The sequence below is a fragment of the Triticum dicoccoides genome, chromosome 4A (genome assembly GCF_002162155.2).
Source record: "Triticum dicoccoides isolate Atlit2015 ecotype Zavitan chromosome 4A, WEW_v2.0, whole genome shotgun sequence".
In the NCBI taxonomy this organism is placed as follows: domain Eukaryota; kingdom Viridiplantae; phylum Streptophyta; class Magnoliopsida; order Poales; family Poaceae; genus Triticum; species Triticum dicoccoides.
This window is the reverse complement of record NC_041386.1, coordinates 76,558,220-76,572,868: the sequence shown is the minus strand read 5'-3', so window position 1 is coordinate 76,572,868 and position 14,649 is coordinate 76,558,220.

Genomic DNA, 14,649 nt, shown 5'->3' with positions numbered 1-14,649 from the left:
CAACAACGACGGCGTGTACAACTACATCAACAACAAGCTTTCCGCACAAAAGGAGGAGCAAGATGCAAGGATGGAGGAGATTCGGACCTTGCTGATCAACCGTTCTTCCCCTTCATCATCCTCAAGGCGGCGACGTTCAAGTCACAAGTCTTCGGAGCGCAAAAATGATGCAAGCGCAAGGCGTCCACGTCCACATCTCCATGACGACCACCATCATGTTCGTGATCCACATAGTCATGAAGGACAAGTCACCTCCAAGCAACATGTGCACGACGACAACGAACGACATCTACATCGAGCTCAAGCACAACAACGACAACATCATCATGAAGATGCTCGAGATGCGCCTACCTACAAGTCGCAACAAGCCCTACTTCACGCCAAGTCCAAACTTCATGACCACAAGAGAAGACCGCGAGACAAGCACCACCAAGACGGAGCTACGGCTACACCAACCACTTTGGCATCTTCACCAAGCGACTTCAAGGCCTGTTCGCCTTCGGATATATGGCATCTTCGCCAACAAGCACCTCAAGACTACGCTCAAGAGAAGCTCGCCAAGCTCAAGTCCGCGACTTCCACGAGATACTATGACCTCGACATCGACCACACGATTCATTTCTATGGGACTCAAGAACCCGAGGAATATCTCGAGTGGGAGCGTTTGATGGACGACTACCTCAAGCTACATCAAGTCCCTCCCAAAGATCAAGTGAAGTGCGCCACAAGGAACTTCCACGACTACGCGTCCACATGGTGGCTTCACACACCTTTGGAGAGCTACGACATGAGTTGGCCCAAGACGAAGAGAGCTTTGTGACGAGAGTTTGTGCCTCCAACCTACACGGAACAACTTCAACGCCAATTGGAGAACACCATCCAAGGATACAAGTCCATCGACGAGTACTTCAAGGAGATAAAGATTGCCTTGCGACGAGCCGGCATGGACGACCCCATTTCGATGAAGTTTCACTTCATGAAGGGATTGCACAACGACATCTCCAAGACGATCTTCCTCGAGAACTACAAGTCCCTCGACGACAACTACATTGGTGCTCTCAAGGCGGAACAAGAACTCATGAGGGCCAAAGTTTCTCTACCCCAAGCTCACTTCACGACGACCAAGCTCCATGAGAACGAGCATGAGGCTAGTACCACCACGATGTCCAAGCCCGACGAGCTCCAAGATGATACTCCCAAGTTCGACTCCATCCCTCTTTGTGGCATTGACGATGCCGAGTCCTCCATGACTCTTTTTCAAGACGGCGCAACGACGAGTACGACTACGGAGACCCTCAAGGACCAAGCTTTGAAGGTGAGCGACAAGGTGGCGAGCAAGGATGATGCTTCCATCTTAGGAGGCGAGAGTGATGATGTGCCATCTTCGGCCTTCATACACGGTGACGACAACGAGATGGTTGAACATGGGATTTTCCCTTCGACCACGGTGACGTATGATGACTTGAGTGACTTGTGCCACCATATTGAGAGTGAGAGTGACTTCACCACTAGCCCCATATATGTGTTGCCACGATTCCCATGTGAGGAGAGCCACAACCCCCACCACTTGAGTGAGATGAGTGACTCCACCATATGTGAGTTTGAGTGCACCTATTCGGAGGGAGTGAGTGAACCACCACATAGAGAGAGTGAGTTAGTTGATAGGTCATGTGAGGCCACTTTCAACACTAACGACTTGACCTCTACCTCTATTGTGTCTTCTCATTTGGTGCTAGGTCCCATCTATGATGACGCGCCGATTCACGACGACTACGTCCTACCTTTGGACAAGACGATGACCATGGTGGAATATGATGCACCCCCCACATGGTTCCATCAAGATGAAGATGACCACCATTTGGTCTTTCCCACCTCACCTACACCATTTGAGTGGAATGAAAACGGTAACATATGTGACGGTGGTGCTCCAGTCCCTCTAGTGGACATTCTTGACATTGATTGCTTTCATGATGTTGATCCCCCTATTGACATGCTTCATGCTAGTATGATTTCCCCATCCGATGATTTACCCATTTATGATGAGTATGATGATTGCCATGTGGAGTCTCTTAGTTGTGATGCCATGTTACATAGGATTTCGTGTGCCAATTCTCTCGGTCACATCATGTTTGCCAATCCGCTTGATTTGTCATATGCTATGCATGAGATCAATCACATGTCATATTTGCAATCTCTTCATAGTGACTATGCATATGCCATTAACATAAACCCAATTTGCACATATGGCATAGATGACAAGCCCATGGTTATCGGCATTTGTTTTTCTTGTGATGATATTGATATGCTCCCTTTGCATCCTTTATCTCATATGCCATACCATGATCACCTAGCTTCGGATATGCATTGTTTTGGATGTTGTCCATTTTCTCCATATGGTGTTTCCGATATTGCTCATGAGGAGACCCCCATAGTTTCCTCATACATTTTAGGAGATTTTGATAACTCCCATCCATTGCATGATCCTTATACTTGTATGCTCAATTTGCATCCCCATCGTGTTATACACAATAACTATTCTTTCATGATGGATGACATGTTCTTATACCATGCATCAAATTTCTTTGAGCGATGCTTATCTTGTGCTAACTCTCACGCGCACATACACATCATGATGGATGATGTGTACATTTACCACACACACAATTTCTTTGGTTTGTGTTTCTTTTGTGTAGGTACCCATGAATACTTGTCAACCTCGCAATCCCACGAGTTGACAAAACAAGCTCTAGAGAGCAACGATGACTTGGGATCCCATGGATTGTCTTTCCCATCGCTCTCTTCACGCAAAGACTTCGCGCAATTCTTCTACATGACCCTCACTTGGCTATGGGTTATTGTCCACTACATACTCTATGCCCATCTTGCCATGTTCACCTTGCATGATATGCTCATTACTATGCTTTTGCCATACATTTGTGACCCATGCTTTGCATTACACATGATGATTGATTCTCATACTTGTATGTGTATTTGCAAGCTTGGTGGAGATATTGCTTGCTATTGCTATGTTTGCTTTGTACCCCATGCCTATGATGATAATTTCATCTTGCTTTGTGTTCGTGCTTGCGATATGTCATGTGCATTGCCTATGCCTATTATTTGCTCTCATGACATGATTGCCATGATTTACTCTAGTATGTTGCATCTTCGCACTACTAGCTTTCACGACTTGATTACTATGCTTGACTTGATTGCCTCACACATGATGAACAATTGCTCTTTCTATTGTGTTGAGTGCCACACTATATTCACTACACCCCATGCACATTATGCTTGGATTGTCTTGCACTTGACCCATGTGTTTAGACACTTCATTTTATTTGGTGTTGTGAATGATTCCTATGCCTACCATAGACCTTTCATTGAGCACTTTGTGAATGCTTACTATGAATTTGAGGTAGATGCTTCTTCTCTTGTCACACATATTTGCATCACTACCTCACATTCACATGCTTGTCCCCATGATTTCTTTGCTTGTTCTAGATTGATATGCTTACATGCCACGTCACAATCCTTTATCACACCATATGCTTTGCATGATGACTACACTTGTCTGGTGAATCACCTCTTGAATGCTTGGTTTTGCACTAACGCTAACCACATTTATTTTTCCAAGTGTTTGTTGTCCTTGCTCATTTTGAAGGAATCACTAGACGGTGCGACGTTGGAGAGTGCCCACTCCAAGCTTGAAGATGATGACTACTTGGTGAACATCCGCTTCTACACGACGAAGCCATCTCTTTCCCATGGTGATTTGGTTTTCGATCCGAGGTCGGATCTTTCCCAAGGGAGAGGGGATGATGTGGAGCATCCTATGATCATCCCCATGTACACTATGACTTCTCCCCAAGCCCCTAGTGCCCACATGTTGAGACCTCAAGTATACACCATTGGACACAAGGTGAACTCGCTCCTTTCCGAATCTTCCCTTTCCGCATGTAAGACATGGATGCTACCTCAAGCGTGGACCTTATGCATACTCAGGTCCACCCGAGGAGACCATGGAGAGCATAAGGACCAAGGCCAAGTGTGCGCGGGAGCAAGGGAAGGAGAGCCAGCTGCTACAGCCCGAGCGGTACTACCGCCCACACCAAGCGGTACTACCGCTGAAGGCCCACAAGCGGTGCAACCGCTCGACCACCGCCCAACAACCGGCCAAGCTTCTGTGATCGAGCGGTGCAAGGCCGGTGCAGCACCGGTTTATCCCCGTAACAGCCACCTGACCGGTACAACCGCCCCAAGCACCGGTACAACCGCTGAGCACATCCGGAAGCACCTCCAGGAACCCGTACCTGAGCATCCAGCGGTACAACCACCCCCATGACCAGTAGTACCGCCCTGCCTGTGCGCAATGAAAGGGGTTTCACCCCATGTATCCCCCAACTTACCCCTTGGACTATATATACTTGTCCCTTAGCTCCGTACTAGGGTTAGCATTGGTTTAGCTCATTTGAGAGATAGAGCATTGCTCATCCATATCGGATCTCCTCCGTGCGAGAGGCCGCGGCCTCTTCGGAGGAGATCCCTTTGGATTCAAGCCCCCTTTCTAAGGGAAGATCCCCCCCGTGGATTCAAGACCTCCTCACGGAGAAGACTGGCTACCCTTGTATCATCCTTAGTTGTCTGTGGATCATGTATCTTCTCTTATGTATTCGAGGATCTAGCACATGTGTGACTATCTTGTTGGTTTGAGTGTTCCTCTTTGTGCCCCTTTGTGATTTCCCCTCGTGTTTCCTCCTCGTGTTCTTCGTGTTCTTCACGGGATTTCGCTCCTTTCGTGAAAGATCGGGCCACTAGGGTTCTACCCTACATCAAACTCTGAGCCCTTTGGATACCATAATCCTAGAGTTGGGGTGTGAGCCAAATATCGAAGAATTCGCTTCACAGCTAAGTGATGCGACTCCTTTGGTGCCGCTTGGAATCGAGCACACATGCAAACACTAAGCATGATATCTGGCCTAGATGCACATAGATAAAGTAAAGAACCAATCATGGAGCGGTATACCTTTTGATCGAACTCTTTAGCATTGTCGTCGGGATCCATATGATGTTTGGCTGGCATTGGCGAAGCCATTGAAATCTTGCATACAGAACTTCTTCAGGCAATCTTTGAGATACTTCTCTTGAGATATGAAGATGCCGTTGCGTTGCTGTCGTATTTGAAGACCGAGGAAGAGAGTGGGGTCGAGGGAACCAGGTATGAAGCCTTTGCTCTTCAGGAAGTCTTTGAGTGTGTCATACCAAGCCCGAGGGGCTCGTTTGAGGCCATACAGTGCCTTGTTGAGCTTGTATACCATGTCAGGATGTTTTGGATCTTCAAAGCCAGGCGGTTATGCAACATACACTTCTTCTTCAATCTTGCCATTGAGAAAAGCGCTCTTCATATCCATTTGATATAGAAGTATGTTATGATGATTTGCATAGGCCAGCAGTATGCGTATGGCTTCAAGTCGAGCCACGGGAGCAAATGTTTCATCAAAGTCAATCCCTTCCACTTGAGTATATCCTTGAGCAACGAGACAAACTTTATTTCTGACAACTTGACCATGCTCATCTTGCTTGTTGCGGTATATCCATTTGGTGCCTATTATATTGTGCTTCCGAGGGCCAGGACGCTTAACCAGTTCCCATACATTATTCAGCTCAAACTGTTGAAGCTCTTCTTGCATAGCTTGAATCCATTCAGGTTCCATGAAGGCTTCGTCAACTTTCTTGGGTTCTATTATTGAGACGAATGCGAAGTGCCCACAGAAATTTGCTAGCTGAGTTGCCCTTGAACGAGTGAGCGGACCAGGTGCATTGATGCTATCAATTATTCTCTCAATCTGAACTTCATTGGCAACACGAGGATGTACAGGGCGAAGATTTTGCTCTTGCTGATCATTGTCATTGTTAGAAGGATTGTCTTCAGGCTGAGCATTGTCTTCAGGTTGATCAGGTGCGGATATGATAAGTTCCTCTTCATGTTGAGCTTCAGAGGGTATGATTTCTCCAGTTCCCATTAGTTTGATTGATTCACTGGATGGAACTTCATCTAGCACATTTGGCAGGTGCTCTCTTTGTGAACCGTTAGTCTCATCGAACCGCACATCCACTGTTTCAACCACTTTATAATGAAAGAGATTGAAGACTCTGTAGGAGTGCGAATCCTTTCCATATCCAAGCATAAAACCCTCATGTGCTTTTGGTGCAAATTTTGAAGTGTGATGTGGATCCTTGATCCAGGACCTGGCTCCAAATACTCTGAAGTAACTGACATTTGGCTTCTTGCCAGTAAGGAGCTCATAAGATGTCTTGTTCAGAAGCTTGTGAAGATAAACACGATTGATTGTATGGCATGTAGTATCAATGGCTTCAGGCCAGAATTTTCTTGGAGTCTTGTATTCGTCAAGCATCGTTCGGGCCATCTCAATGAGTGTTCTGTTCTTTTGTTCGACGACGCCATTCTGCTGTGGCATGTACGGGGCTGAGAATTCATGTGTGATGCCCAAAGTATCAAGATATGTATCAAGGCCAGTGTTCTTGAATTCAGTGCCATTGTCACTTCTGATGTGCTTTATCTTGGCGCCATAGTTGTTCATTGCTCGATTGGCGAAGCGTTTGAAGACATCCTGCACTTCAGTCTTGTAGAGGATTATGTGCACCCAAGTATATCTAGAATAATCATCAACAATGACAAAGCCATAGAGACAAGCAGTAGTAGTAAGAGTTGAGTAATGAGTGGGACCGAAAATATCCATGTGGAGCAGTTCGAAGGGTCGAGTAGTTGTCATGATTGTTTTCGAGGGATGTTTGGCCCTCATCATCTTTCCTGCTTCACAGGCACCGCATAAGTGATCTTTCTTGAACTTGACGCCCTCGATGCCTATGACATGCTTCTTCTTTGCAAGGGTGTGGAGGTTCCTCATGCCAGCATGCCCTAGCCTCCGATGCCAGAGCCAGCATTCTGAAGCTTTTGCTAGAAGACATACGGCAAGCTGTGGTCCTGCTGAGAAATCTACCACGTACAAATCATCTTTCCGATACCTTTCAAACACTAGAGACTTGTCAGATTCCATTAGAACAAGGCAACAATATTTTCCAAACATTACGATCATGTTCAAATCGCAAAGCATTGAGACAGACATTAAGTTGAAGCCAAGGGATTCAACAAGCATGACTTTATCCATGTGTTGATCCTTTGAGATTGCAACTCTACCTAGACCCAATACCTTACTTTTACCAGTGTCAGCAAATGTGATGTGACTCTTGTCGGATGGACGTAAGGTTGAGTCCATAAGAAGGCTTCTTTTGCCAGTCATGTGATTGGTACACCCACTATCAATAATCCATTCTGAAGACGCTGGTGTCGTACCCTACAATGCAGTTAGGGGGATAGGCTTCACGAAGAGAATTGTGAAGCAAAAACATTTGACGAACCAATGGGTTATGAAAGCTTAGATCCAGATTAGGACTGATAGGGAGAGTAGCAAGTGATTCAGGAACGAAGTACATAGTAAGAACATTCGGGCATTTGATCTTGCGCCCTACAAGATGTTTAAGGTCCCCAGCAGTAGTGTCAGACGATTTTGGTTTTCTACTGGAGACCTTTCCCTGCAAAAGAGAGTTTAAGCTTTCTTAGCCACCCACATCTTCAAGGGTGGCTTAGAAGCAATAAGTCTAAGTGCAGCGTCTGAGAACTTTGGCTTTGGAGCCCTAGCAAAAAGTCTTGCAGGCGGACAATAGTACTCATAAGAATAAGCAGAATAGTTCTTGGTCTTATGAACATGGCGGTTCGATGAACCGGGCTCATATTCATAGGCCTGAGTATGGTTTCCCTGCAAAACATTTGCGTTAGTGCGACTCAGGTGAGTCCTCTGTCTGTATGAAGCCTTTGGACCGTATGAAGCCTGTGGTCTGGGGTTTGTCTTCTTCACCTGTGGTGTCCTGACGACATTCACAGGAAGATTTTCCAAACACCTTTTTGGCACCTAGATCTTCTTCATAGGCGGTCCATTCCTGCAGTTAGTACCAATATACCTGGCAAACACTTCACCATTCTGATTCTTAAACAGTTTATAGTTTGCATCAAAGGATTCATCAATGACAATGGGGTTAGCACAAGTGAAGCCAGATAGATTGGATGGATCTGCTGAAGGTTCCTTTGCAGCAACCCATGTGGTTTTGGGGTACTGCTCAGGTTTCCAGTAAGAGCCATCAGCATTCATTTTCCTTACGAACCCAACACCCTCTTTCCTCGGGTTTCGGTTCAGAATCTGCCTTTTGAGGACATCACATAGTGTCTGATGCCCTTTAAGACTTTTGTACATCCCTGTTTCAAGCAATGTCTTCAACCTAGCATTCTCACCAGCAATATCAGAGGTATCCTCAGCAGAGGGGTTAGTTCCCAAATCAACAATTGAAGATATTGCAACAGTAGCAGCAGTAGAACATTCAGCAACAGAAGTAGCATTATCACGCTCAATGCATTTAAGACATGGTGGTTCAAATCCTTCCTGAGCGGAACTGATCTGTTCGGCGCGAAGTGACTCGTTTTCCTTTTGAAGATCTTCATGAGCCGCTCTCAATTTCTCAAGATCTTGCTTCCTTTGAAGATAATCATAGGAAAGCTTTTCATGAGTTGTTGAGAGCGTTTCATGATGACTTTCAAGTTCCTCATACTTAACGTGAAGATTTTTTATGTCTTCAATTAAGGACTCAGATCGAGTCATTTCAGCGTCTAACAGATCATCGCTTTTGTCTAACAGTTTTTGAATATGTTCCATAGCTTTCTGTTATTCAGTTGCAATTTTAGCAAGTGTTTTGTAGCTGGGTTTTGAACCACAATCAGAGTCATCTTCACTAGATGTTTGATAGTGAGTAGTGCGTGTGTTTACCTTGGCACCGCGTGCCATGAAGCAGTAGGTAGGAGCGGAGCAGTCCTTGTCATGTGCATCAGTGTCGGTGATGAAGTCATTGTCTTCAGTGTTGAAGATGGACTTGGCAACGTATGCTGTAGCCAGACTTGCAACGCCAGAGTCGGACTCCTCCTCAGACTCCACCTCTGCCTCCTCAGAAGCGGACTCCTCCTCTGAATCCATTTCCTTGCCAACAAATGCACGTGCCTTGCCAGATGAGATCTTCTTATGTGATGAAGACTTTGAGGAAGACTTGGAAGAAGACTTTGAGTATTTCTTCTTCTTCTTGTCGTCAGAGTCATATTCCTTGCTCTTCTTCTTCTTTTTGTTCTCATTGTCCCACTGCGGACACTCAGAGATGAAGTGGCCAGGTTTCTTGCACTTGTGGCATGTTTTCTTCTTGTAGTCATGAGCAGAAGCTTCATCATTCCTTGAGCTTGATCGTGAGGACTTTCTGAAACCTTTCTTCTTGGTGAATTTTTGGAACTTCTTCACAAGCATAGCAAGTTCCTTTCCAATGTCTTCAGGATCATCAGAACTGCTGTCAGATTCTTCTTCAGATGAGGAGACAGTTTTTGCCTTCAAGGCACGAGTTCGCCCATAGTTTGGACCGTAGATATCTCTTTTCTCAAAAAGCTGAAACTCATGTGTGTTGAGCCTCTCAAGTATGTCAGACGGATCGAGTGTCTTGAAATCAGGACGTTCTTGAATTATCAGGGCTAGGGTGTCAAACGAATTGTCAAGTGATCTCAGTAGTGTCTTGACGACTTCATGCTTGGTGATCTCAGTAGCACCGAGGGCTTGAAGCTCATTCGTGATGTCAGTGAGTCGATCAAACATGAGCTGGACATTCTCATTGTCATTTCGCTTGAAGCGGTTGAAGAGGTTGCGCAGGACACTGATTCTCTGATCTCTCTGGGTTGAGACGCCTTCGTTGACCTTGGAGAGACAGTCCCAGACTAGCTTAGATGTTTCCAAAGCACTCACGCGGCCATACTGTCCTTTGGTCAGATGACCACAGATGATATTCTTGGCAGTAGAGTCCAGTTGAATGAACTTCTTGACATCAGCAGTAGTGACACCTTCTCCGGCCTTGGGAACGCCGTTCTTGACGACATACCATAGGTCGACGTCAATGGCTTCAAGATGCATGCGCATCTTATTCTTCCAGTAGGGATATTCAGTTCCATCGAAGACGGGGCACGCAGTGGAGACTTTAATTATCCTTGCAGTCGACATAGCTAAAACTCCAGGTGGTTAAACCGAATCACACAGAACAAGGGAGTACATTGCTCTGATACCAATTGAAAGTGCGTTATATCGACTAGAGGGGGGGGGGGTGAATAGGTGATTTTTATGAAAATCTTCAAAACGTGGAAGTTTCAAAGACAAACGATAGAAATAAACCTATTACCATGCGGTGGAAGGTAGACTACACTAGGCAAACCATAGTCAAGTATTCAATGAAGTGAAAGCACAATGACTAATAGCAGCTAGGTAGTAAGGATCGGGTAGGAAGATATTATGAAGCCAAACAGAACACGCAGTCACTCAGTGAAGACAAAAGATAGTGCAATCATACAATGACTTCACAAGGACCAACAGTAAGTAAAGGGAAGGGAAGGATGAAACCAGTGACTCATTGAAGACAATGATTTGTTGGACCAGTTCCAATTGCTGTGACAACTGTACGTCTGGTTAGGGCGGCTAGGTATTTAAACCTGAGGACACACAGTCCTGAACACCCAGTCCTGAACATGCAGCTCAGGACACCCAGTCCTCACCGTATCCCCTTGAGCTAAGGTCACACAGACCTCGCCCAATCACTCTGGTAAGTCTTCAAGGTAGACTCCCAAACCTTCACAGACTTTGTTCACCGGCGATCCACAATGTCTCTTGGATGCTCAGAACGCGACGCCTAACCGGCTGGAGGATTCATAGTCCTCAAGTGTAATAAGTCTTCAGATCACACAGACAAGAAGACTTAAGTGATGCCTAACACTCTTTGGCTCTGGGTGGTTAGGGCTTTATCCTCGCGAGGAATTCTCTCTCAAAGGCTTTGAGGTGGGTTGCTCTCAAACGACAAAAGCCGTACTCTAACTCTGAGCAGCCAACCGTTTATGGTTGTAGGGGGTGGGCTATTTATAGCCACTAGGCAACCCGACCTGATTTATCTGAAATGACCCTGGGTCACTAAGGAACTGACACGTGTTCCAACGGTCAGATTTCAAACACACATGGCAACTTTACTTGGGCTACAAGCAAAGCTGACTTGTCCGACTCTGGACAAGATTTGCTCTCATAGTCTTCACTCGAAGACATAGGTTTTGGTTAAGCATCACTTCAGTCATTCTGACTGGTTCTCTTGGACTCCACTTAACAGTACGGTGGTTCCTATGACTCAACAAAGAAGAAAAAGAACTACGAAAGATCTAAGTCTTCGAGCTCCATAGGCTTCATGCGATGTCTTCTCTTGTCATAGTCTTCAATGTGAATATCTTCATATACCACCTTTGACATCAATGTCTTCATACATTTTTAGGGGTCATCTCTAGTAGGAAAACCGAATCAATGAGGGACTTCTACCTGTGTTATCCTGCAATTCTCACAAACACATTAGTCCCTCAACTAGGTTTGTCGTCAATACTCCAAAACCAACTAGGGGTGGCACTAGATGCACTTACACTTCTGGTTGTCTTCAAAGCCCCCGTGTTTTGAAGACTTCCATAAAAATCGCCTATTCACCCCCCTCTAGTCGATAACTAGCACTTTCAATAGGCATTAAGTCCAACATTAGTAGACCGACTCCTGCCTGCATCTACTACTATTACTCCACACATCGACCGCTATCCAGCATGCATCTAGTGTATTAAGTTCGTGGAGAAATGGAATAATGCAATAAGAACGATGACATGATGTAGACAAGATCTATTTATGTATAAATAGACCCCATCTTGTTATCCTTAATAGCAACGATACATATGTGTCAGTTCCCGTTTTGTCACTGGGATCAAGCACCGTAAGATCGAACCCATCACAAAGCATCTCTCCCCATTGCAAGATAAATAGATCAAGTTGGCCAAACAAAACACAAATATCGAAGAAGAAATACAAGGCTATAAGCAATCATGCATATAAGCAATCAAAGAAGACTCAAATAACTTTCATGGATAAAAAGATAGATCTGATTATAAACTCAAAGTTCATCGGATCCCAACAAACACACCGCAAAAAGAGTTACATCATATGGATCTCCAAGAGACCATTGTATGATAATCAAAAGAGAGAGAGGAAGCCATCTAGCTACTAACTACAGACCCATAGGTCTACAAAGAACTACTTACGCATCATTGGAGAGGCACCAATGGACACGATGAACCCCTTCGTGATGGTGTCTAGATTGGATCTGGTGGTTCTGGAACTTGTGGCGGCTGGAATTGATTTTCGTCGACACCCCTAGGGTTTCTGGAATATTGGGGTATTTATAGAGCAAATAGGCAGTGTAGGAGGCCACCGAGGTGGGCAAAACCCACCAGGGCGATACAACTCCACGCACGCTTAACATACGCTTTACCTAAAACAAGTATGAAACTAAAAGTACTTCGTAGGTGTTGTTGGATAGGTTTGCAAGAATATAAAGAGCATGTAAATAAAAACTAGGGGCTATTTTAGGTAAAGAAGCAATAAAGTTAGTATAGCGAGTGTGGAAAAGTGGTGGTAGGAGTTGCGAAATTGTCCCTAAGCAATTGACTACTTTACTAGACCGATAGCAAGTTTTATGTGGGAGAGACCACTTCTAGCATGTCATCCCTGACTTGGAATTCTATGCACTTATGATTGGAACTATTAGCAAGCATCCACAACTACTAACGTTCATTAAGGTAAAACCCAACCATAGCATTAAGATATATTGGTCCCCCTTCAATCCCGTATGCATCAATTTCTATGCTAGGTTGAAGCTTCTGTCACTCTTGCCCTCCAATACATAGTCCTATCAACATACAACTAACCCTATGGTGTGATCCATGCGCACGCTCATATGATGGGCACCAAAGGACAGCAACATAACTACAAGAAAATTAAACCAATCATAGCAATTCACCAATTAATGATAGGACAACGAAAATCTACTCAGACATCATAGGATGGCAACACATCATTGGATAATAATATGAAGCATAAAGCACCATGTTCAAGTAGAGGGTACATCGGGTTGCGGGAGAGTGGACCACTGTAGATAGATGGGGGAAGGTGATGAAGACGTTATTGAAGATGACGGAGGTGTTGGTGTAAATCATTGTCGCGATGATGGCCCCGGCGGCGTTCCGGCGCCACCGGGAGAGAGGAGGAGAGAGCCCCCTTTCTTATTCTTCTTCTTCCTTGACCTTCTCCCTAGATGGGAGAAGGGTTTCCCCTCTAGTCCATGGCCTCCATGGCATGGGAGGGCCGAGAGCCCCTCCGAGATTGGATCTTTCTCTCTGTCTCTCTCTGTTTCTGCGTTCCAGATTCTGGCCTTTCACCGTTTCTTATATTCCCGGAGATCCGTAACTCCGATTGGGCTGAAATTTTAACGCGATTTGTATCCGGATATTGGCTTTCTTGTGGCGAAAGAAGGGCACCAACCTCCTTACGGGGTGTCCACAAGGGTCAGGGGCGTGCCCACCCCCCTGGGGCGCGCCCCCTGCCTCGTGGCCCCCTCGGGTATCGTCTCGCGTTGATTCTTTCTTCCCAAAATTCACATATATTCCAAAAAAAATCTACGTAAGTTTTTATCCCGTTTGGACTCCGTTTGATATGGATTTTCTACGAAATAAAAAACATGCAACAAATAGGAACTGGCACTGGGCACTGGATCAATATGTTAGTCCCAAAAATACTATGAAAAGTTACCAAAATTATATGAAAGTTTTATAATATTGGCATGGAACAATAAAAAATTATAGATACGACAGAGACGTATCAGCATCCCCAAGATTAATTCCTGCTTGTCCTCGAGTAGGTAAATGATAAAAAAAGATAATTTTTGATGTGAAATGCTACCTATCATAATATTGATCATGTAATCTAATCATGGCATGAATATTAAGACACAAGTGATTCAAAGCAATAGTCTATCATTTGACATTAAGACAATAACACTTCACGCATACTAATAAAGCAATCATGTCTTTTCAAAATAACATGGCCAAGGAAAGTTATCCCTACAAAATCATATGGTCTGGCTATGCTCCATCTTCACCACACAAAATATTCAAATCATGCACAACCCTGACGACAAGCCAAGCAATTGTTTCATACTTTTGACATTCTCAAACCTTTTCAACTTTCACGCAATACATGAGTGTGAGCGATGGACATAGCACTATAGATGGAATAGAATATGATGGTGGAGGTTGTGTGGAGAAGACAAAAAGGAGAAAGTCTCACATCGACGCGGCTAATCAATGGGCTATGGAGATGCCCATCAATTGATGCAAATGCGAGGAGTAGGGATTGTCATGCAACGGATGCACTAAGAGCTATAAGTGTATGAAAGCTCAAACTGAAACTAAGTGAGTGTGCATCCAACTTGCTTGCTCATGAAGACCTAGGGCACTTGAGGAAGCCCATCGTTGGAATATACAAGCCAAGTTCTATAATGAAAATTCCCACAAGTATATGAAAGTGATAACTCAAGAGACTCTCTATATGAAGAACATGGTGCTATGATGACCCACAAGTATAGGGGGTC